Source organism: Leptodactylus fuscus, chromosome 4, assembly GCF_031893055.1.
Source record: "Leptodactylus fuscus isolate aLepFus1 chromosome 4, aLepFus1.hap2, whole genome shotgun sequence".
Classification (NCBI taxonomy): Eukaryota; Metazoa; Chordata; class Amphibia; order Anura; family Leptodactylidae; genus Leptodactylus; species Leptodactylus fuscus.
Window position 1 is genome coordinate 194,703,194 of NC_134268.1, and position 22,338 is coordinate 194,725,531.

At 44.4% G+C, this 22,338-nt stretch overlaps 1 protein-coding gene across 1 annotated transcript in view; it reads right to left on the reverse strand.

Annotated features, from left to right (window-relative positions):
- The window catches only part of LARP4B (La ribonucleoprotein 4B), a 57,796-nt gene extending 36,092 nt beyond the window's left edge, over positions 1 to 21,704 (reverse strand). The window contains exons 1-2 of the mRNA XM_075271573.1: positions 21,320 to 21,704; positions 6,670 to 6,790 (exon numbers count right to left, since the gene is read on the reverse strand). The gene's annotated coding sequence lies outside the window, so the exon portion shown is untranslated. The remainder of the gene's footprint in view (positions 1 to 6,669; positions 6,791 to 21,319) is intronic.
- Between the last annotated feature and the right edge of the window lie 634 nt (positions 21,705 to 22,338).

The following is a 22,338-nucleotide window of genomic DNA, read 5'->3' on the forward strand; positions in this document are numbered from 1 at the left end:
CACAAGGACTTCCTGGAAAGTAACTGCCAAATCTATTCCTGGCTAAGCCACGTGTGATGGATGTGGGGATTATACTGAACGCATCTTGGTCCAAAATTCTGGAATATCCACATCTAGGTACAGAAATCATTGTAGAGATAAAGAACTAGTCGGATGATCTTCACCACCAGAGAAGCAACAAGTGACCTGCTGACAAAATAATGTAAAGGGGGCCTCTGACTATCTTTCAGCAGATTCGAAAGGGAATTTTGGACTAATGAACCAATATGACATCCAGATCCCTACCAATCCACATTGGAAGGACGAGCAGCCTCTTCTCGTAAGACCAGAGCTCTGTACATTTGTATAGTGGCTGTACTTCACATTGAAGCTCACCTCTTTACTTGAATGGGACTGAGCTGTGATGACATCAAATGGCTCATGAAGTAAAAGGCAATGCTGTCCACTTTATAACAGGGGTGCTGCCTTTGGAAGGGGTCACAGGCATTGCATCCCTATGTGCAAGCCGAGAGGGCGCACAGAGGGGACCAATTTCAGAGCTGAAAGCAGTGGGATGAAGTTAATGGGGAAGTTCCGTTCCAATGTGACGGAGCAAGATAGGCCATGCTCTATTTATTATTATTATTTATAATGCACCATTAATTCCATGGTGCTTTACATTTGGGGGTTACATACAATACACAAAATATACAGGTAGATATAATACTAACAATAACAGACTGGCACGGTGGGGTAGAGGGCCCTGCCCGCGAGGGCTTAGGAATGGATTTTCTCCATTCTGAGAAACTCTGGATAAGTCATCAACTGATAAACCCAGAAAAATAAAAAGGAGGACTGGGCAGGGTGCCAGTGGTACCTCAGAGGAACCAATCTCCCGCTCCCCATACATGCCCATGCATCTGTAATACGCACCAATATTATTCCCATGTGCCAGCGGCCAAAGTCACAGTAACACATCACAGTGAGCCAGGAGAACGGGCAAATATTACATAACTATCCTATTCTACACGACCAACTCTCTAATGTCATGCAAGGACATTTTGGGCAGGCAAACAACTAGGCCTATCAGATGTGCGCACCCCCTAAAAAAAAAATAAATAAAAAATTAACCCATAAAGTTTGTTTTGCGTCTAACAATCAGTTTCACCTTGAATGAGGAAAGTTGTGTCGACACGTCTCTGGTCACCTCTCCTATGTACTGCCTATACTATTAGAATAATCTATTGAGCTCAGACATATACCATAGCACTTCACATTTCTAGTCCTGGGGGGTGGGGAGGGGGAAGATGCTTTATGGCACCTACTAAGCCAACATCAGTGCTGGGTAGAGTACTTACATGTGTGCAAACATACCTTAGTGGGACATGGACACAAGTAGTTTCTACCCTGCTATCTTGCATGTACCCCATGAGTGGTTCTAAATTCAGCAAGTGTCCGGGGTCTTGTAAGTAATCCCGGCCCAGCCCCTCATCCCTGGTAATGATCGACAGCTTCAATGTTTAGACGTTAATGTGTTTGGCACTAGAACCTTGCTCATGTGTCGTGTGTTCCCAATGCAGAGCATGTGCTGTACTCTCCCTGCTCCGGGCACTGGCATCACTAATGTATTGTATGTCCACATTCACAAGACAGGTCTTGGAACACGTCTCGCCTTATACAACTAAACTGACCAATTTGGGGGGGGGGGGAACCAAAAACCTAAAAACAGAATAAGTCAAAAGATTTGCCAAATTTGGCCAATTGTGCCAAAGACGTGCTTTCAGCCGAGTGACCACCAAAAATTTCCAACATTTGGTTCACACTAACATTCAGGCACTCCGCACAGATTCTGCTCAAAATTGCTCTGCTGACTCCAGTATAAAACTGGCAGGAACCAGGCAGAAATCTGACGGACCCCATTATAGTCTAGGGGGGGTTTCTGCATGTAACCACTTTTAAAGTAGATAGAGTTTGGGTTACCGAGCAGACCGGTATTGGTAACATACCGCATCCAGAAACAGAACGTCACCGGATTATCAGAAAGCGTGCCTGGGGTCACGTGACCACCCCCCTGGCAATCTAGGTACCTGCACCAGGAGGTGGGGGGAGGGGTACCCCAAGCAGAAACCCATGCGCGGATATAAACCGGGCCTAAGTAGTATCTAGTATTAGAAGTTAGGTGGAAGGGAGAGGGCTTAGTTTAGGGGTTAATTTTTTTTTAAATTTATTCTGGATTACCCCTTTATGACCATAGATAAGTTTAAACATGTTTGATCTGATTTGGCCATACACCTGGGACCACCACAGATCAATTTCTTTTTTTTTCTTTTTTTTTAGATTGTGAGGCCCATATAGGGATTTTTTCCTATAAGTATGTGTTTTGTAGAATGGGAGGAAATCCACGCAAACAGGGGGAGAACATACAAACTCCTAGCAGATGTTGTTCCTGGCAGGATTCGAACCCAGAATTCCAGTGCTGCAAGGCTGCAGTGCTAACCACTGAGCCACCGTGTTGTCCCTCACCACAGATCAATTTTTGAAAAGACCACCTTGAATCCCGAGGGTCCTGTGCCTGGTACTGCAGCTCGGCCTCACCCACTTGAATAGGACTGAGAAGCTGCTGCCCCACGCGACTGATGAACAAGTCACCGCCATTATCCCTCACGATCTGATGTTAATGACTGATCCTTAGGTTAGGCCATGAATATTTTAGTACCAGCCCTGCAGTATTTGTTTAATAGCCATAAAGCACCTGACAGACTCCCTTTACAGCTTTATACATTAGGGCTCCTAAAGTTTTATTACAGTGAGATAGCATCTGATGATACCGTCCCTGTAACAGCTCAGTTCAGGCTCGGCCTGTTATATACTCTCTGTCGGGATAATGCAGAACAGGTCACACAGGATAAAATAAACTTATGACACATGGCTTGGCTTCTAAATACATTTATGTCAACTTTACTGATCTGTGCTGGCAGGGAGAGGTTCGTTTCAGCCGGAGAAATGCGCTTGCACTGCCATCAACTCTGGGCGGACCATGATGTCACCGAACAGACAAACAGCAGCCATAAGACGCATGAACGCTGCGCAGCGGCTTGGGAACAGGTGGACACCATAAAAGCACATTCAGATGTAATACAGTAACCCTTCTCTGAGATGACAAACCAAAACTGCATGATAAGATGGCGTTTTAGGTGGGTGGTCCACGCAAAGGAAAACTGAACACCCATCACAGGCTTTTGCGTATGTTTCAATACTTTTACAAAAACTGCGCCATAGTCTGACACGCACAACACTTATATTTCCATGTACAGAACAAGTGAAAGGTGCCTTTTATTGCGGAGCTGCTTGTACTTTCTATTAATACCGTTTGATCGCTTTTTACTCAATTTTTGGAATCAGCTTTTTTTTTGTGTGCTACAGATTTACGGTTTGGAAAACTTTATATAGGTTTATACTTGGGAAACGAAAAATGTATCTATGTGCGCTTTTTGTAGTGTATGGAAGGTAAGTTGTTTTTTTCCCCATAGGTTTTTAAAGGATTTAAATATTTTATTTCACTTGAACCCCAAGCAGTATGATCACTAGGTGTAATAGAAATGTATTGCAGTATATTGTAAAACACATTTACATCCTTCACTGACTGCATATGGCAGCATGTAATAGAATTCTAGTAAACCCATGGAAACAGATTGCCAACCCAATATGTCACTTCTATGGGACTGGTGGAGCTGTATTTGTGAATTTTATTTATTTTTTTAAATGTACATTGTGAGCCCCATATAGGGATCACAATGTACTTTTCCCATATAGATAGATAGATCGATAGATAGATCGATAGATAGAATGGGAGGGAAACCACGCAAACAGGGAGAACATACAAACTCTCTTCAGATTTTGTTCCTGGCAGGATTCAAACCCAGGACTTCAGCGCTACACAGCTGCATTGCTAACCACTGAGCCACCGTGTTGCCCCTGATGGAGCTGTATTTGGAGCCAGTACCTCTTCAACAAAATGGAGGTCCCAGAGTCTCCTGTGTGATTGATCTGTTTAGCAGTAACCCCCCACCCACCCATTGACACTAAGCAGTATTTGGAACTCTCAAAAGAGCTGCAAATATGCAGCCATGTATCCACTCACAAAGACACAACAAGGGCAGAAACGGGGTGGGGGTTGTAGGACACCCCTATTTTGGAGATGGGTGGGGTTCCCAAAGGTGGGACCAAATGAATCAGGCATCTCATGCGGCTTAGGGCAGGTTCACATCTGCGCCTCGGTCTCCGTTTTCAGGTTTATGTCTTCTGCCGACAGGAGACGGAGAGCCGGCAGACAGTGTCGAAACAGTGTGGTGAAACAGTTTTTGTTTTGTTTTTTTATAACCAGACACAAAGTCCTGAATGTCCGAATGTGTCCAGTTAAAAATAAACAAAAAAAAACAAAAAAGTTTTGCCGTGGAGACCTCAAAACGCTCATGTGCGGACACTTTGCAAACCCTTTCGAATGAATGGGTTTGAAAAGTGACTGCTGGTTTCCATCTCCTGTCCAGTTTCTCGGGAAGAAGACGGAAACCTGAAAGCGGAGAGCGGGCGCAGGTGTGAATAAATAAACAATCAGTTTATTTTCTAGTAGGTTAACCATTTATGGAGACGAAGTTAAAAGATTCCTGATTTCTAACATTGGTGATCTAGACTTAGGATAGGCCACCAATAACAGATCTGTGGGGTCCGACACCTGGTACCCCAACAGTGTGGCTCTCTGTATCATTTAAACACTGTGAGCCACACTGCTCACTAAATCTGTATTTGGGATTGTCAGGGCCAAAAACAGTTACTGAAGCGATGTGAAAACAATGAACTTAGGATAACTTAAATGAGAAAGTATGGAGGTCCCTGAAATAGAACCTGTCAGGGGGTGGGTGCGTACGCTCCGCCCTGGCCTTCTGAAGGGTGGGTTATATTGTATCCTCGCATATTGGTGGGGAGGGGGATAATTATGTTTTTGCACATGGAAAACTGAATCAAAACAATTTTTTAAAAAATAAGTCATGTATTGGACACATTTGTGACACAAGGTTACCTTGAGACTAAAAGTTGCAGTAAATTTCAGGCTACGAAATCAATGTCTTCCCTCACTTGCAGACCCAATCTGCTCCTAGTTTCAGAGGACTGTAATGTAGGGCTGGCCCTCCCAGTAGTACACATGGGATGTCAGGTATGTTAAGGATGCCGCTGTCTCCACTAGCTCTGATGTATGCACAGCATTGACTTCTTTAGCAGAACATGAGAAGTCTTTTCTCTTTTGTGCTGACAGACACTGATGTTGAGGAGTGAGCGATTCACCTGCCCCTGCAGTCGGCCCTACTTTCTCTCTACGTATACACACCACTTCAGGCTGCCTTGTGTTTTCCCGAACCAGCTATAGCTTGTGTGATCTGCCCTCCCTCCAACTAGTTGAGAAGGAATGGATGAAGCAGAGAAAGCCAACACATGGATCCGTGCCAGAAGCAGCAGCTCAGCCAAAATTTAAGGAAAAAAGGACATTTTTAATAAAGACTATATATATATATATATATATATATATATATATATATATATATATATATATATATATAGAGAGAGAGAGAGAGAGAGTGGCTCAATTTGGCATCCAGGAAGCAAATGAATAGGAAAACTTCAATTGCCCATAGCCTTTAGATATTAAAGGAGCTTTCATACTGATGACCAATACTTCAATATCTTACTGTGAGGGGCCTAAACCAGCGGCCTGAAGAGGCAATGACATCATATATACTGGTACATAGCACTGCACGGCAGTCCAATTCAAGTGAATGTAGGTGAGCTGCAATACCAGGCATATGAACTTAGGATAACTTAAATGAGAAAGTATGGAGGTCCCTGAAATAGAACCTGTCAGGGGGTGGGTGCGTACGCTCCGCCCTGGCCTTCTGAAGAGTGGGTTATATTGTAACCTCGCCCCTATGGTTATGTATAGCACTATACATAGGCAATGTTCACCTGGGGGGCTGGATTTATTAGTGCAATGGACTTAATCGCGGCGTTTTACAGCACTTGCAAAGTGGATGGGATTCATGCAAATCCCATCCCCATTCTGCAGAAAAAAAAAATAAAAATAAAAAAATTGCAGCACGGACACACTGTGATTTCCAAAGCCGTTGTGGTTTTCAAAATCACAGCATGTCAATTATATCTACGGAAACACCGGCAGCTTCCCTGTAGATATAATGGTAACAGAAAGTCCGCGGAGAAAGAATCCGTGAACTTTCTGTTCAAAGCGCTGCGGGAAGAACCGGAATGCGTTCACGCCTTAGTTGTTCCCGCAACGCTTTAGCTCAAGGCTAAGGCCCCACATGGCAAACTGCATCCAAAAAGTACTACGCTGGCGTTTTCCTATAGTTATAATTGACATGCTGTGACTTACAAAAACGTGATGGGTACTGAAATTACAGCGTGCCCGCTGCAGATACTTTTCTAACCAGAATCCCATCCACTATACAGGTAGTGTAAAATGCTGTGGTTGCGCTGTGCGGGGCCACAGCCCAAGAATGGTTTACCCACTTCAACCATACAATGGCTAAACATTACTAAATCTATGAATTCTTTTGGATGTGCTGTAGGATACATAGAACGGCCCATATTCATTCATCATTAGTCCATCAGTAATGTACATACCTTGCTCTTCAGCTGTATATGGATTTACAGCTGCTGTAAATGTTACAATTGATGCACGAAGCTGATATAAAGTCCAGAAACGCGCGTGCGTCACACGTCAGACATTCGGCAATCAAGCAACCTGCGAGACAAGGAGAACGTGTGATTAGTCTACATAAGGGGTTAATAGCTGTAAAATTTACTTTTTACTTATTTTATCTCAGGATCATTATAAAAGTGTACCATAAGTCAGCAAACAAGTAAATGCCTTCACTCTGCCCTCCTGCAAGTCTGTCCCAAACATCAGGGTTCAATATTTTTAGGACCCCAGAAGTGTCCCCTGCTTTATGTGCTATATTGGTCATTGATGACTAAAGAGAAGTGACTAATATCAGATCTGTGGGGCTCTGATATCTCATCAGTTAGCCATTTTAGCAGCTGATACACAGAGAAGGGAGCAGGAAGCAGATAGCGCTGGTCTCTGTACAGTCACTGCAGCTAAATGGGAGCTAAACTGCAGTACCTGAAGTGTCCACTAGATAGAACAGAGTTGTCTGAATCCTGCCCCATTCCTTGTCAGTTGATAAAGAGGGCTCCTGGGTGTCAGACCCAAAGTAATCAGAGATTAATGATCTATCATTAGTAGAGATCATCAATAGTTTTATCTCCGACAACGCCTTTCAAGGTGCAAACACACCTGGACATCTGTTTGGCCTACAGTTGTCAGGGTCCATGCACATGACAAAGTGGGCACCCGAGGTGAGGGACAAGATTTGTCACGGAACGCAGTCTGATAATATCAGAGTGTATTCTGCGACGCGTTCACGTCTAAGGGGCATCTGGATCCATGTCGTCCCAATAACATGGTGAATTATAGAGCAGGCCCGATTCTGCTCTATGTTATAGGAACAAAATGGATCCAGAAGCCTCAGACATGAACGCTTCACAGAGAGCACTCCGAGTGTCATCCACCTGTATTATGTGATCAACTCGGCCCCAAACATGGACACACACTTGGTCGTGTGATTGGACTTTTATTCCCTCCAAAAGTCCCATATACAGGAGTACGGATTGGCATCTCCTGGGGGAATAAAGTTTGGGCATAATCAGATCTATCAAGTTGTTTCTTTCCCTAAAATCACATCTAAAAGTATCACAAAATGACAAAGAAAGTAAGAAGAACCTGTAGGAAAATAACCAGTCTCACACCAACTTTTCATCACGAGAGAAGAGTAACAACTGGTGGCCTAGTTAAGCTCGCTGGAGGCCTCGTCTTTGTTCAGCTCCAAAAACAAAAGTTCACTGAACTGATCTCACAGCAGGAACGCAGTATCCACAGCAAAGCAAATCCCCACCAAGGAGCTGCGGCCGCCTGGCTGGTGGAGCAATCTTATATTATATGGATGGCAGCCCCAACATGGCCTAAATAGATCTATCTCAATGAGGCCTTGACCCTGCACAGGGACGAGGCATCGAAAGCAGAATTTATTTTGTTTACTTCATTTTAATGGATCAGAATTCTGAAAATCCAGGTAAGGGCGGGTTCATACCTGCGCGCTTTATGCAATCCTGTTGGGTTTCCATCTTCTGCCCCGAGAAACTGGACAAGGATTGCTTAAAGCGCACACGGGCGTGAACCCGGGCCTAAATCACCGATAACCCCAGAAGAACTTATAGGTAGCCAGACAGCTGCCCTGTTGGGGAAATGTAATATTTCATAAAACCCACAACAAGTCATGGAAGACCACATAACTGTGTAACAAGTCGAGCGTGCTCATATACTCTATCCACCCAAAGGACATGCCATAATAGACAGAATACACACAAAAAGTCAGTTTAGGGATAAGGAGGTGGCTTATGTGATGGGGCTTACCCTACTGTGGATTACTATGATCATATGTGCATATTCCTTACTCAGAATTCTTAGCAGAGCATGCATGGTCTTATAAACCCCACTAGTGACACACACTGCCCTCTCTGAGCCCTGTTCCTTCACACCGCAAGTACCCTACTCTCCACTGATGAGAGGCAATAACCTTGAAACAGCTTCTGGGAAATGGAGGAATTATTCAGGCTTGGCTATTATTACCAGATTATTCATTAGGATTCCTTTGAAAACCAGGTATTAATCTATAGGGAAGCGACTTTACAAGAGATGGCACCAGGAGCTCATTCCTCTCCTCCACCAATGAGGTCTTATTTGCATATTGCTTACCAAGAATTTTAAGCAGGGAGTGAATAGTCTAGTACCGTGATGGCAAACCTATGGCACGGGTGCAAGAGGTGGCACTCAAAGCCCTCTCTTTGGACACCCATTTGTGGAACAGATTATGCTGTGCGGGGACTACTGTGCAGCCGATTGTACTGTGTGGAGCATATTGTACTGTGTGGGGACTACTGTGCAGCCGATTATACTGTGTGGGGTCACAGTGGAGCAGAAAGTTTTATAAAGCCCCATTCACATGACCGTATTTTGCAGGTCTGTAATTGTGGATCTGAACATTATTAAGGTTAAACTGGTGTGTTGGCACTTTGTGATAAATTAGTGGGTTTTGGGTTGCAGTTTGGGCACTTGGTCTCTAAAAGGTTTGCCATCACTTGTCTAGTAGGTCCATAATGAGACATTACCCCTTCTGACCTTCTGTAGACCATCATATTCACCATAATTGACGACAAACTAGTAGAAATGATGCCTTAGGCACATCTCCTGCCCTCCAGCTAGAAACTGGAGAAGACCAAATATATTAAGAGGCAAACACTTCTTACAAAATTAGTCCCAATTTCAAGACCAGTGTAAGAAATACCAGACTTGTTAAATCCTGCGCCCATCCTGCACACATATCAGAGGCTCACCCATGCATACGAGATGATGTGACCAGATTACAGACAGCGAGTGATCGATCATAGATAAACTGCTTTACCACAGACTCTTATGCAAACCTAAAACCACCCTTGGACATGTTCCATATAAAAAAAAAAAAAAAAACATAGTAAGGGGGCATTCACACTACGTAAACGGCAGCTTATTCTGAACGTAAAACACGTTCAGAATAAGCGGCGTATATAGCAGTTCCATTCATTTCTATGGGAGCCGGCATACGAGTGCTCCCCATAGAAATGAATGGGCTGCTTTTTTCACTATGAGCGCTCCCATTGAAGTGAATGGGAAGTGCCGGCGTATACGACTCGGCATGAGCAGAACTAGCCGTACACGCGGGGACTTTCCATTCACTTCAATGGGAGTGCTCGTAGTGAAAGAAGCAGCCCATTCATTTCTATGGGGAGCGCTCGTATGCCGGCTCCCATAGAAATGAATGGAACTGCTTTATACGCCGCTTATTCTGAACGTGTTTTATGTTCAGAATAAGCTGCCGTTTACGTAGTGTGAACTCACACTAACGCTGAAGAGAATGAAAACCGCACTAAACAAAACCGCACAATGACAATGAACGCAGCGTGTGAACGTAATACAATGAGAGCTGATTGATTTTCTACATGGATGACCAGCAACGAATCATATCTGCTCACGTACAAGGACCTTCTGTCTATAATGCACCTCTAAGGCCGGGTTCACATGTTTCCACTACGTTATGGCTAAGATCACGTCGAAATGCAAAGAGGTGACAATGGCTACAAGCAAGATGACACGATGGTCATGTGGTTGTGCAGCCAATTGCAAAAGTAATCAGTAGTAATAGACAACTAAGCCAACATGCTGCAAAGTGTGAATCCAGTCTAAGGCTACATTCACACAACATGATAAATGGCCGCTTCATTATTTTCTTTGTGAACGTCATATGACAACATTAAATTGAATGTCAGTGAATGGGGCTATTCACGCGACCGTCTGTTCTCACATGTCCTTGGCCTATTTTGGTCCATTTTCACTGACCCCTCCGTACACTGAAATGTATGGGGGATCCGTGTAAACAGGTGCCCCTTAGGCTATATTCAGACAACTGAGGTGTGGGGGGAGGGAGTCAAATTTTCACGGCTGTCTTTCTTCCAAAGCCACATATTGCAATAAAATTGCATTTATTGTTGCTGCGTGATGCCAAACAAGACAAAAATTTGCCGCTGTTCTGCAACATAAAAAGTAGCAAATCCAAAAGTATGAATATACATTGGTAGAGATACTCTGAATATCACCTCTCACTATCCAGCAAGACAAATCTGCAAGTCTACAGGTTTGCAAATTGCTAAAAAACGACAGCAAGTCCTCAGATGTTCAGACATTTTATGTTGGGTGTGAACGAGGTTTATCCAAATTATAGGATATTCCCAAGACTTCCCAAACCTTACAAGTGAAGATCAAGAGCTGCAACCACAACACACATTTAGGATCACTTGGTCACTTTAGATACAGGCATTATGGCTAATGGGATGAGTGAAAGGCACTAATCCAAAGCTGGAAAACCCTTGTCGCCTGTTCCCAATATGTGACCTCATGCTCTTGGCATTTCATACATTCCCCATCTTTCTGGCTGACTGAACGGCAGTCACAGGGCCCTGAGCTTACACAGTACAAATAGCAGGGGCGTCTGTATCACTAGATAAGCTACAGTGCAGACCTAGTCATATCAAAGAGGAATATGATTCTTATTGAAGGACTGTACCTTTACATCACCCTGATCTATAGGCGAATGGATTTACCTGCTGGGAAACTGACCAATCACCAAGTTACACCCTAATGGATAGAGGGAGACTAAATATAACTGAACACCCCTTTAAAGGGGCTGTCGTTTGATATTCTATCTCTAAAGGGGTTGTCCTGGATAAAACTAAATCTCTACAGTAACCTAATTGCCCTGCCCTGCCACCTACTTTCTAAATAATTTATCAAAAATGTATATTTACCCATACCCCTGGGGCTGTCACATGACCACAGGGACAATTTATGGTTATCCAGTGAAAACAGAACATCACTACTGTATGATGATTTGGGGGGATTTGAGTTAGTTGGGAAGAGCTAGTAGTGTGCGGGATAGCTAAAGAGACAGGGAGGGGGACGGGAAGTCAGAAGAGAGTGGTTAGTGAGGAAGATACATAGAAGGAAGATGAAACCCATAAACAAATGCAGAAGATACCAGGAGCTCCCAGAAACGCCAAATCACTCAAAATATGCTCAAGGTATATGGGTGCATGTATTAACCCATTAATAGCACTAAGCTTTAAAAAAAATATATATATATTATTTTTTGCTTGGAAAGTCCTTTTAAGAAAGTTCATGAATTTTAGATACATGGGTCCAAAGGTTGTGCCCACCCCAGATCAGTTGCATACTGGAGCACTGGTTTTTGGCATTACCAACATGCCAGGCTTTTAGTAATGGCGGTCCACAAACCTGGACACCGCTGCAATACCCTTTCCTGCCACTACTCACAGTACAACTTGTGAGCAGAGGAGTATGGGGCATGTAAACAATGCTGGGAGGTGGGAGCTCAGGAAACAGCTGATCTGCAGGGGATCTAAATGCCCATCATTCTTAGATCAGCAAGGGTCTGACTATCTTAAAGGTAGACCAAAGTGGGAGGCCGTGTTTACTTGGTTCTTCTGTTAGACTCCCTTTAAAGGAGTTTACCAGTTTCAAAGACTGATGGCATAACCTTTTATGTCAGGGGGGAATGATATAGTAGCTACCCTCACTGTACAGCAAGTGGGCAGAGCAGTCCTCTCAGTGTCAGACTCCTGAAGATCTAAGGATTGACCATCAATCTTATACCGGATAACCCCTTTAAGATAATCCTAAAATTGATGGACCAACTTTTGGGAAAGACTGATGACAGATTCCCACTAATGACAGGCCAGCATTTTTTAAAGATAATTTAATTGAAGGGATTTAAATAAATATTATTGTTTGGAAACACCCCCCCCCCCTTTTTTTCCAATATTTTTGCTGCATAGCTCACTCACTGGCCAAAAAACATGATATTTATTGCACACCGCCTAAAAAAATTGAGTCTTACTGATAGGATCCCTTTAAATACCATTCTGTTCTGTGCCTGTGCCATATTTGTTATGCACCGATAGTTGCGCCTTTTTCATATATTCGGCGCATTGCAAACATCTGTAAAAGAAGGTGCAACACACCCGGCACAGACATCAGACATGTGCATGGAATTTATCAACAGCTTGTGCCCAATGACTAAATCACACCAGAAATTGAAAGGACGCACAAAAGGCACAAGTGTGCAAAATTTTGCCGAAAAGGGGCGACATTTAAAAACATAACCCCCACAAGGAGTCTCCACAGCATGTCAAAAAAATAAATGAAATAAAGGTGTGAATTTCTAAAAAAGTTGCATGCACCTGGATAAAAAGCTGCACCAAAATCTGGGTCAGTAGCTGCAGATTTCCATGCAGAATTCAGTGCAGGTTTTCCTCCTGCAAAGCCTGCAGGTGTACGAGTGCCCCACATAGGGTTGCTAACACCTGCAAACAATTCCTGCTCTTTTCTTATCAGCGGTAAACTGATATCAAGCCTTTGGGCACGGTTCAAACAAGGGTGCATAGTTTCTGGTTTAATAATTCCCACAGAAGACGGCAATTCATAAATGCTCCTTTCATGCCCAGAAAGAAAAAAAAATGAAAAAGCGACTGCAGAAAGACTCCTGTAACATTAGCCCCTGGCCAATACTATGTGTGCACAGCAGGACAGGGTGCATGTGTCAGAATCATTGATGTAGAGGTTACAAATGTAACTAGTAATGAACACATCACATTGCACAAAGTGTCTGGTTATAAAGACTGAGAGGTACGGGACCGTTACAACCCTCCCGTGAAGTGTCACAAAATATCCTGTTACCCCCCATAACATGTAACAGACAGAATTAAGCTGGCACATATTTTACAGGGCAAACAAGAAGTTATTTGCTGGCAGCGGTCGGCGGAGGATGCAGCAGACGCAGTGCAGGTTCTGCAGGAGCTGACACAGCTCACAATCCATCTGACGGCAAAGGAAAGGCAAGAGGTCAGGGGCTAAATGCTACTTTTTGAGGATTTCTACACAATATGGAGATGGGAGTATATTCTCGCCCATGTACTGTTGTATTAGAGTAATAGTATTTTCTTCACATCGGCAGCTCCGGAGACACGTGCATTGTAGAGATCCGTATTAGGGAGAACAGGACACCACGTGGTGAGTGGTCAGGAGGTATACAGCTCTCACGGAGCATTAGATTACTTCTTATGGACTAAACACAGATATTTCACAATATATTTCAATATTCGACAACTCCACAAATACCAGAGGGCCGATACATTCGGAAAGTGTCATCTTTTGGAATAGGACCATCCTGAAAAGACTAATCTACCTAGGAGTATACCAACCACCACTTTAGTTATGCACCGCTGAATGGGTAAAGAAACCGGGGCAACAAACAATATGGGATTTGGAATGACGTCCGTATGGATGGTCTCTCGGTACTCCCAGAAATGGCTGAACAAAATTTAAAGGAGCGCTCCAACGACTAGCACTGACGTTGTATTGATAGAGCGTATTCTGTATATTAGAGGGGTTTGCACAGGCTTAATTTTATAGGGCCTGTCCTATGTATCAGACCCCAGCAGATGGAATATGGATAGCCCACCTGTACGGACAGAGACACTTTCAGCGACCGTGATGTACATGATACAGGGCACAGTCTGTATACTATATATACAATGGACAGAGATTTCTGCTTCCAGCCATGTATTGTGTATCGGACGGGTAACGGAATTGGCTCTGTACAGCTGTTTGGTATGGGGGCCGGACGACCCCATTAAAGAGGAACTTGTCTGGTTCTTTGGGACCACTAAAACACAAGCATGGTGTTAAGCAGCCAAGGCTCTCAGTAAAGCTTACATACCAAGCTGAAGTGGTGAGTGTAGGCAGTGCATGGACGTCAATGGGACCGCGTTGCAGTACTTATACTCAGCATTTGGTTGCGTGTAGGTACTGGCTCACAATATGTAACCATAATCAAGAGCTGCGCCGTCTCTGCACAGCTGATCTGCAGGGGTCCCGTATACAAAAGCTCCCCAAATCAAATATGGATAATCTATCCTGAAGAGTATCCCTCAATTCTACAAACCAGGTAACTCTTCACACAATTGTTTTTCACTTGCAAAATTGAGAACCCCCCAAAAAATGCATAAAAATACCACGAAGTTTTAACTTCACCCGAAAAGGAGCTTTACTGAATTAGAAACAGGGCTGCACCTGTCTAGGGACTACCTTCAGTATTGCAACTGAGTTTGATAAGCATAAAACAAGCGTGGCAAGTGTCGCACCGTTTTTGGAAGAAAGCAGACAAGTTTTCCTAATCCTATACAGCACATTTTTGGTACATGACGGACATCCATGGTATATAATAAGTCATTATAGAAAAGTGACCTCCAGACCCCTTTGCTGAGAATCCTGCTGGCCTGGCTGAGATCTTTCTATGCAGACGCTGTATTATCACTGGGTGTTTGCGCAGGCCGGCACATGGCTGGTGACATCATAGCGGTGCTATGCAGATAATGGAATACGGAGATACTGAAAAGTAAATAATGACAGGTTGGGATAACCAGCCGAGCTCCACATAAATATGTATAACCTGTGTGACAAACAGAGTGACATAACATCCAAAAATAGAAATGAAGTTGGGCCACATAATCCACACGAATGGACACCTAACCCTGTTACAGCCATGAGGGTGGGTCAGTCTGCTCATTCCCACCATCTCCATAGCTTTACAATATCGAATACAGAAATTAAACGTAATAAAAAATAACATAAACCGCACATGCCGTGTCAGAGACTTCTATACACACAATAGTGCTGTCAGATTCTTGTTTCCATCAATGTAACACTGGGGCTTACACCATCCACCCCTCGGGAATAGGCTGCCTATTATTAATACTTTGTTTCATTACAGTAATTGATGATAGCAGACGGAAGTCACATTAGGCCCCGTCCACATTTGCGTCACTATTTTAGTTTATAACAGAACCCACAATGAGTCACACAAGTCATACAAGCAGCTATTCCCCACCCAAACCCCAAATACATATGCACACTCGGCCAAGCGTACGGTCAGTGAGCAGAGGAGAAGAACCTGCTGCCAAGCGTCTGATGGTTCCTCATCTCCAAAAGGAACTGAGCATGTTCAAATCCAACATGCCTGATCCTTCTCCATGCTGCAAGTTTAGATACCCACACATCTCTTACCTACATAGAATATGGAGAACGCAGAGGACGACAACTCACAAACCCGCTGTCATGTCACATTTCAAGGAGACATGACACCTTCCTCAGGCACTTACAGGGGGTTTATTGAATAGCAGGGCACTTTTTGCATGTCGTGGTGAATGGAGACACCTTGGCAAGTTTTTCTGCATTTATTTCGGCTGTCGTGCAGGTAGTTGGTCTCCAGGCAGGACCTGTGCGGCGATGACCATAACCAACCACCTGCATACGACCATTGGCCAGTGAGTGACTGCAGCAACTACATAGGGAGCAAGACACTGAAGACAACACATGGCACGTAGAGATGAGCCAGTGGTATTCAATTGAATACCTCCCCTGCACAGTTGGTGTAATTGGTCGAATACCACGCGGTATGCCCCTCCCACCTTTCCCTGGCACACCAATATGCAGGGGAGGTATTCGATCGAATACTACTCGCTCATCTCTAATGGCAAGCTATGGATCGGACAGTGGGGCATAGGACAAGTGTTTGGGTTTTTGTTCTTCTTAAACATCTTCCCTTTCCTAGTTATGTCCTTCAGAACAGCAAATTCTTTAATGAATGGAAACAAAAACACCACCCCCCTTTTGATAAATATTCATCAAGGCACAAGCATCGCTTCAATCTGGCACAAATTAATCAAAAATTAGTTTAAATTGATTTCCTATACAAGGAAGCAACTTACGCCAGAATTCTGCCTCGAGCAACACAACAAATGTCTAACTTAGTATTGGCCAAACAAATAAGTGATCGGTATTTAAAATAAATAATAAATTCCAACATGTTTTCCTCCAACAGTACAGTAATATTGCGATGTAAGACACACAATATACCGTGTGGAAATCAGTGTTTTAGAGGGAGTCTGTCAGCAGTGGAATCATATTAAACTAGCACTACAGATAGATCAGACTCACCTGAATTGTAAAGGCCTCCCCCCACCAAGAAATGTATGCATCTGTAGCGCACTATGAATAAATCTCACAATATGCAAATGAGCACTCACGTTTGCAGCCACAGATCCACCCTGGGGGCTCCGGAAAGCTCATTTGCAAATTGTAAAAAATAAAATAATAATAAAAAAATAAAAAATATGTCTTGGTAACGAAGGCACAAATTTTATGGGGAAAAAGGATGTAACATTCAGGCGAGCCTAACCCATCTATAGTGCTGGATTAATAAGCTTCACACTGGTGACAGACTTCTTTTTAAGGGTCCAATCACACGGAGTAAAGTGGTGCTGATTCTGGCACGATAACTCGCGGCAGAATCAGCGCCGATATTAAGCTTCCCATTGACTTCATTGGGTTTCATCTTCCGCGCGAAACACATTGAAATCAATGGGTTAAAAAGCCTCCCATTGACTTCAGTGTGTTCTGTGCGGAAGACTGAACCCATTGAAGTCAATAGGAGTCTTTATCAGAGCTGATTCTGCCGCGAGGTATCATGCCAGAATCAGCGCCGCTTTACTCCGTGTGAATGGACCCTAAGAACTTAATACTCATTTCTATAAGATAAGGGTGTGGGGCTTGTGTCAAATAATTTGGCCATTGATCTATTTTCCATGTATATATACCATACAGATGTATTTAATTGGCCTTTCTTTGAGGCGTCTACATCCGGAGAGACCAAACGTTACATCTTGCTCGCTGTGCAGCGCAGGGATGGGCGGACATTTTGCAGCACGTTGCTGTTCCCACATTAAGGCTACAGGGTGAAAATAAAATAAACGCTTGCTAAATGATTCAAAAACCACAAGTCAAACAATTTTTGCAGAATTTCTCTTTACATTCTACAACTCTCAGCCACACAACCCGCGCTCACCATGTGTGAACCTACTCACAAGATGAACACACGTAGAACATGTTGGACCTGGCGCGGGGCCAGTCTGGAGTATTAGTCTGAAGTGTTTATCATGGGCAGTGAAATTTTAAGGAAATATTCTTCACACATCAATCAAGCTAATGAGTTTTTACACAGTGCCAGAAACAGCTCATATGCTAAGTCTGCCCCAGTTCCTATCCAGGGGCCGGTATCAAGAAATGTTCTCTACTCGTCAAAGAGCAAGAAAGGCAATATACATGTCATGGGTCCTCTGTGTCAACACTGTAGGGTTATAGTTCGGACTTTATGAATCTGTGTCTCACCTACTATGTAACTATGTGCCACAGCAGTAATACAACCCTACATGACGACACAGGTGGTCAGGCTATGCAGCAGTACAGGGCAGAATTCAAGCTGCATCCAATGTGTCTGTATTCTGCTAATGTAGCTTTGTTATACCGTAGCTGTCATATTAGGGAGATTCTAGTAATGCCCCTCCCCATTGTAATCTATCATCTTTCATCATTTAATAGTCGTGTCTGAGCTCAGTCCGGCATATCACGACCCCTTGCCTGACACTGCCCTTTGATATTACAGACTTAAAGGGGTTATCCGGTTTCTATGATTGCTGCTCCCCAAGTCTATGGGGCAGAGCTGCCTACACTCACCGCTACAATTTGTATAGCCAGTGAGCGGCGCAGCTCTCCTACACTACCTCAGCATCAGTGATCTGAAAGGGTCCGACCACCGTGATACCATAAGGAGAGGTCAATCATAGAAACCAGATAACTTCTAAATAGCACATCAGGCACCAACACTCACTGCACTTGTTGCTCAGAAAGGGTGGAGGCTAGAGAGAAAATTCCAACTGTGCTGGAATCAGTTAACAGCTTCTAAGAATTGGTGGAGATGGTGAAAGGTCCTCTTTAAGAAGTCTGTCCTGTGGGATGAAATGTTTCAGAACCTGGGCAAGAAAGGTTATAATGAGAGACGTAGTACTGGCATCACTAATCACCCACTATTGCCAATGTGATGCTTGCCAGGTGCCAGCTGTTTCGACACACTGGAAATGCCTGGTTAGTCAATTACTGACTGACATACTGTAAGTCACCAATGTGACCAGACCTTAGCTAAGTGGAAATTTCCTGTGTGTCGAGACAGAACCAGAATGTACAGAGAAGAGACTTGGTACATGGTGGAATGGGAGCACCAGGAGAATAGTGGAACAGGGCTGTGGAGTTGGTAGGCCAAATTACCAACTCCTGGGGCAACACAGTGGCTCAGTGGTTAGCACTGTAGCCTTGCAGCGCTGGAGTCCTGGGTTCGAATCCGACCAGGAGAAACACCTGCTAGGAGTTTGTATGTTCTCTCCGTGTTTGTGTGGATTTCCTCCCATTCTACAAAGACATACTGATAGGGAGGGAGGGGAGGGAGGGGAAGGGAGGGAGGGGAGGGAGGGGAAGGGAGGGAGGGGAGGGGGGGGGCCCAATAGCAGTGGCCATGTACTGCATCCGTGGATCAGGATCCCTCATACACTTCAGTCTATTGAGGGATCTGTGAAAAAGGATAAAAATAAGGCATCCTGTTTCTTTTGATGGTCCATTAGGACTGTCAAAAAAAAAAAAAGTCATGTGAATGGCTAAATTCAAGTGCAGCCATGTGACAGTCAATAACATTGTTAACCTGAATAGAGCACTTAAACTTCCTCCTCCATCATCCCCTATGGGCTTTGCCTCAAAAAAAAAAAAAAAAAAAAATCTGCAACAAAACAACCAAAAACTTTCCATAATCTGTGGCCTTCAGCCCATTAGGACAAGTAGTTGTGAATAAGGAGGGGTTCACTCACTAAAAAGACCAGCCCCTACTCTGCACATTCACATATATATAACACATAGTCATAGCCTCAGTGGAATGGCAACTTACACTACACTACCCAGTAGTAGCTGCTGCTGCAGGTGACGGATGTGGCAAAACTACTACAAGAGCTATAATAGGAAAAAAAAAAGTCTAACATACAACCCAAGAAACCTCACTACTATTACTCATCACCTGCCAAAGTGCTGCACTTCTAACACATGGAGCAACTACTGCTAGGACATGTTCACACATACTGCAAAAGAAAAACCTGCATCGTTTCTATATCATCACACAGTAAAACCCCTCATACCAAGTGCTTGCTATTTGGCCACACATATCCCCCTGTCAATTGCAAATACAAATCTGCTGTGCAAGCCGGAAACGCGTACAAATGACGCGCTATAGATTGTAAATTTGTGCCGTAGGTCAAGTCACGTGCAGATTCGGCTACGGAAATTTTTTGCTGGGTAGATTAAATGAAATGTTTTAATAACTATAAAACACTGCAAAACAGCCACATGCAAATCCAGTGACTGAAAATATTCAACATTTCTGTCCTGTCTGGAAATATTCTTAGGATATCTCGCCTTGTTGAGAATCTCAGTATTTGTTTTACAAATAACATGTAACAAAAAAAAAAAAAAATTAGACAGAGAAAACCAATAACATTGTAACAAACCCGCCTCTCGCTGACACTTATTAGCAACATTAGAGGCTGTGATTATCCCATTGTAACAAATCTACCCTCAATTCACAGGAATTTGGTGGAGGATGAGAGTTATCGTGGATCACCCCTATGTAGAGGAGAATGTGGATTACAGTGGATCACCCTGATGATGTGGTGGACCATGAGCACTATAGTGGATCAACCTGGTGATGTGGTGGAGAAGGTGGATTACAATGGGTCACCCTGATTGGAGGATGTGGATTACCCAGAAGATATAGATTACAGTGGATCACCAGTGGAGGATGAGCATTATAGTGGATCACCCTGATGATGTGTGTGACCATGAGCATTATAGTAGATCACCCTGGTGATGTAGAGAAGGATGAACGTTATAGTGGATCACCCTGACGATGTGGTGGAGAATGTGGATTACAGTGGATCACCCTGATTGGAGGATGTGGACTACCTAGATGATATAGATTACAGTGGATCACCAGTGAAGGATGAACATTACAGTGGATCACCCTGATTGGAGGAGGTGGATTACTCAGATGATACAGATTACAGTGGATCACCCCAGTGAAGGATGAACATTACAGTGGATCACCCTGATTGGAGGAGGTGGATTACTCAGATGATACAGATTACAGTGGATCACCAGTGAAGGATGAGCATGATAGTGGATCACCCTGAGTATTTGCTGCAGGATTACATACAGTCTCTGATGCCCATGGCCTACAATCATCTTCTAAATGAATTACCTATTGATATATCCGATATATATTACATGTACTTCAAGTCTATGTTTATGAGACCAAGATGGCCAATCCTCCTTGGGCTGTAGAGCACAATCCTCCACATACGGTAAATCCAGCAGTAAACCTAATGCAGTATGTCAACATAAGTGGATGTAAATGACTGGTATTGTCCGCTGTTATCAGCCACCCCAGGGATGAGGGGTTGACTCCAGGGGTCTGTAATGAGAGGCACGAGCAGGGATCTGGGGCTGGGTGGATGATAATGGGGGAAGGGCAGGGAGGCCCCGGCCAGTGCGGAGCCCTGCGGGGAGGTCTGGGCCGGAGGAGGCAGGGCGGGTTAGGAGGGCCGCTCTCACCTGCTGCTGCTTGCTGTCAGGTCTCGGCCTGCTCGCCTCGCAGTCCTCGGCCCCCTCCTCTCTCGGACTCTTCCCCTCGGCTGCTCGGGTGGGCGGGCGGCTGTCAGGCGGGGAGGGCGGGAGAGGAGGAAGAACGAAGAGTCCGCTCCGTGACGACGGGAATAGAAACCAGACACACGCCGTGCTCTGCCCGCAGGGGAACAGCCGAGTACACAGTGAGGGACAGCTCGGACGTCCAGGAGCAGCGGGGCGGGAGACGAGACGGTGAGGGCTGGCTGTGGCGGCGGCGGGACGCCCGCAGTTATCACGACAATTTTTCTATCCCGTAAAAAGGAGGAGGACGAAAAAAAAACCGACACAGTGTAACTTCCTGCGCCCGCCGGAAGTCCCGCCTCCGTTGTCTCCACCTATTGGACGTCGTGAAGAGGGCTGGGAAGAACGCCACGGCCCGGAGCGCACTGCGCCTGACGCAGGGAACCGCCGCTGACGTCACGGGGAAGTCCGGCGGCGCTGAGGGGGCGGAGCCTCGCCGCGGCTGGGATCTCCTCCCAATTGAAACTGTTCTCCTAGCAACAAGTGACGCGGGATTATACGCCATAGTCATAGGCGGATACGGAGCGGTTGTAAACAGCGTCCAGACACTCAGCAGGGCTATATTCATGTTCAAAAATACGGAAATCGCTCTACCTTGAACGTTGTTCAGATGGTATCATATGGCGCGGGGTGCACGGAACATCCGACCGTTAGAATGTAATCCAATTGAAGAAACGATGATAAAAAATCCAGCACGCCCAATAGTTGAAAAATAAAATATAACCTTTACTTCATAGTGGTTAAAAACAGAAAAAGCTCCTTAGAGCATGGATCCAGAATAAAACAACAGCCTACGCGTTTCGAGACTCACATCCAGGTCTCTTAATCATAGCTATATTCACACGGACCGGACGGGGCACGGAAATTATGCGACTGTCCTGCGTCAGAATTCCACTTCCCATTGAAGTCAATACATTTGATTCTAA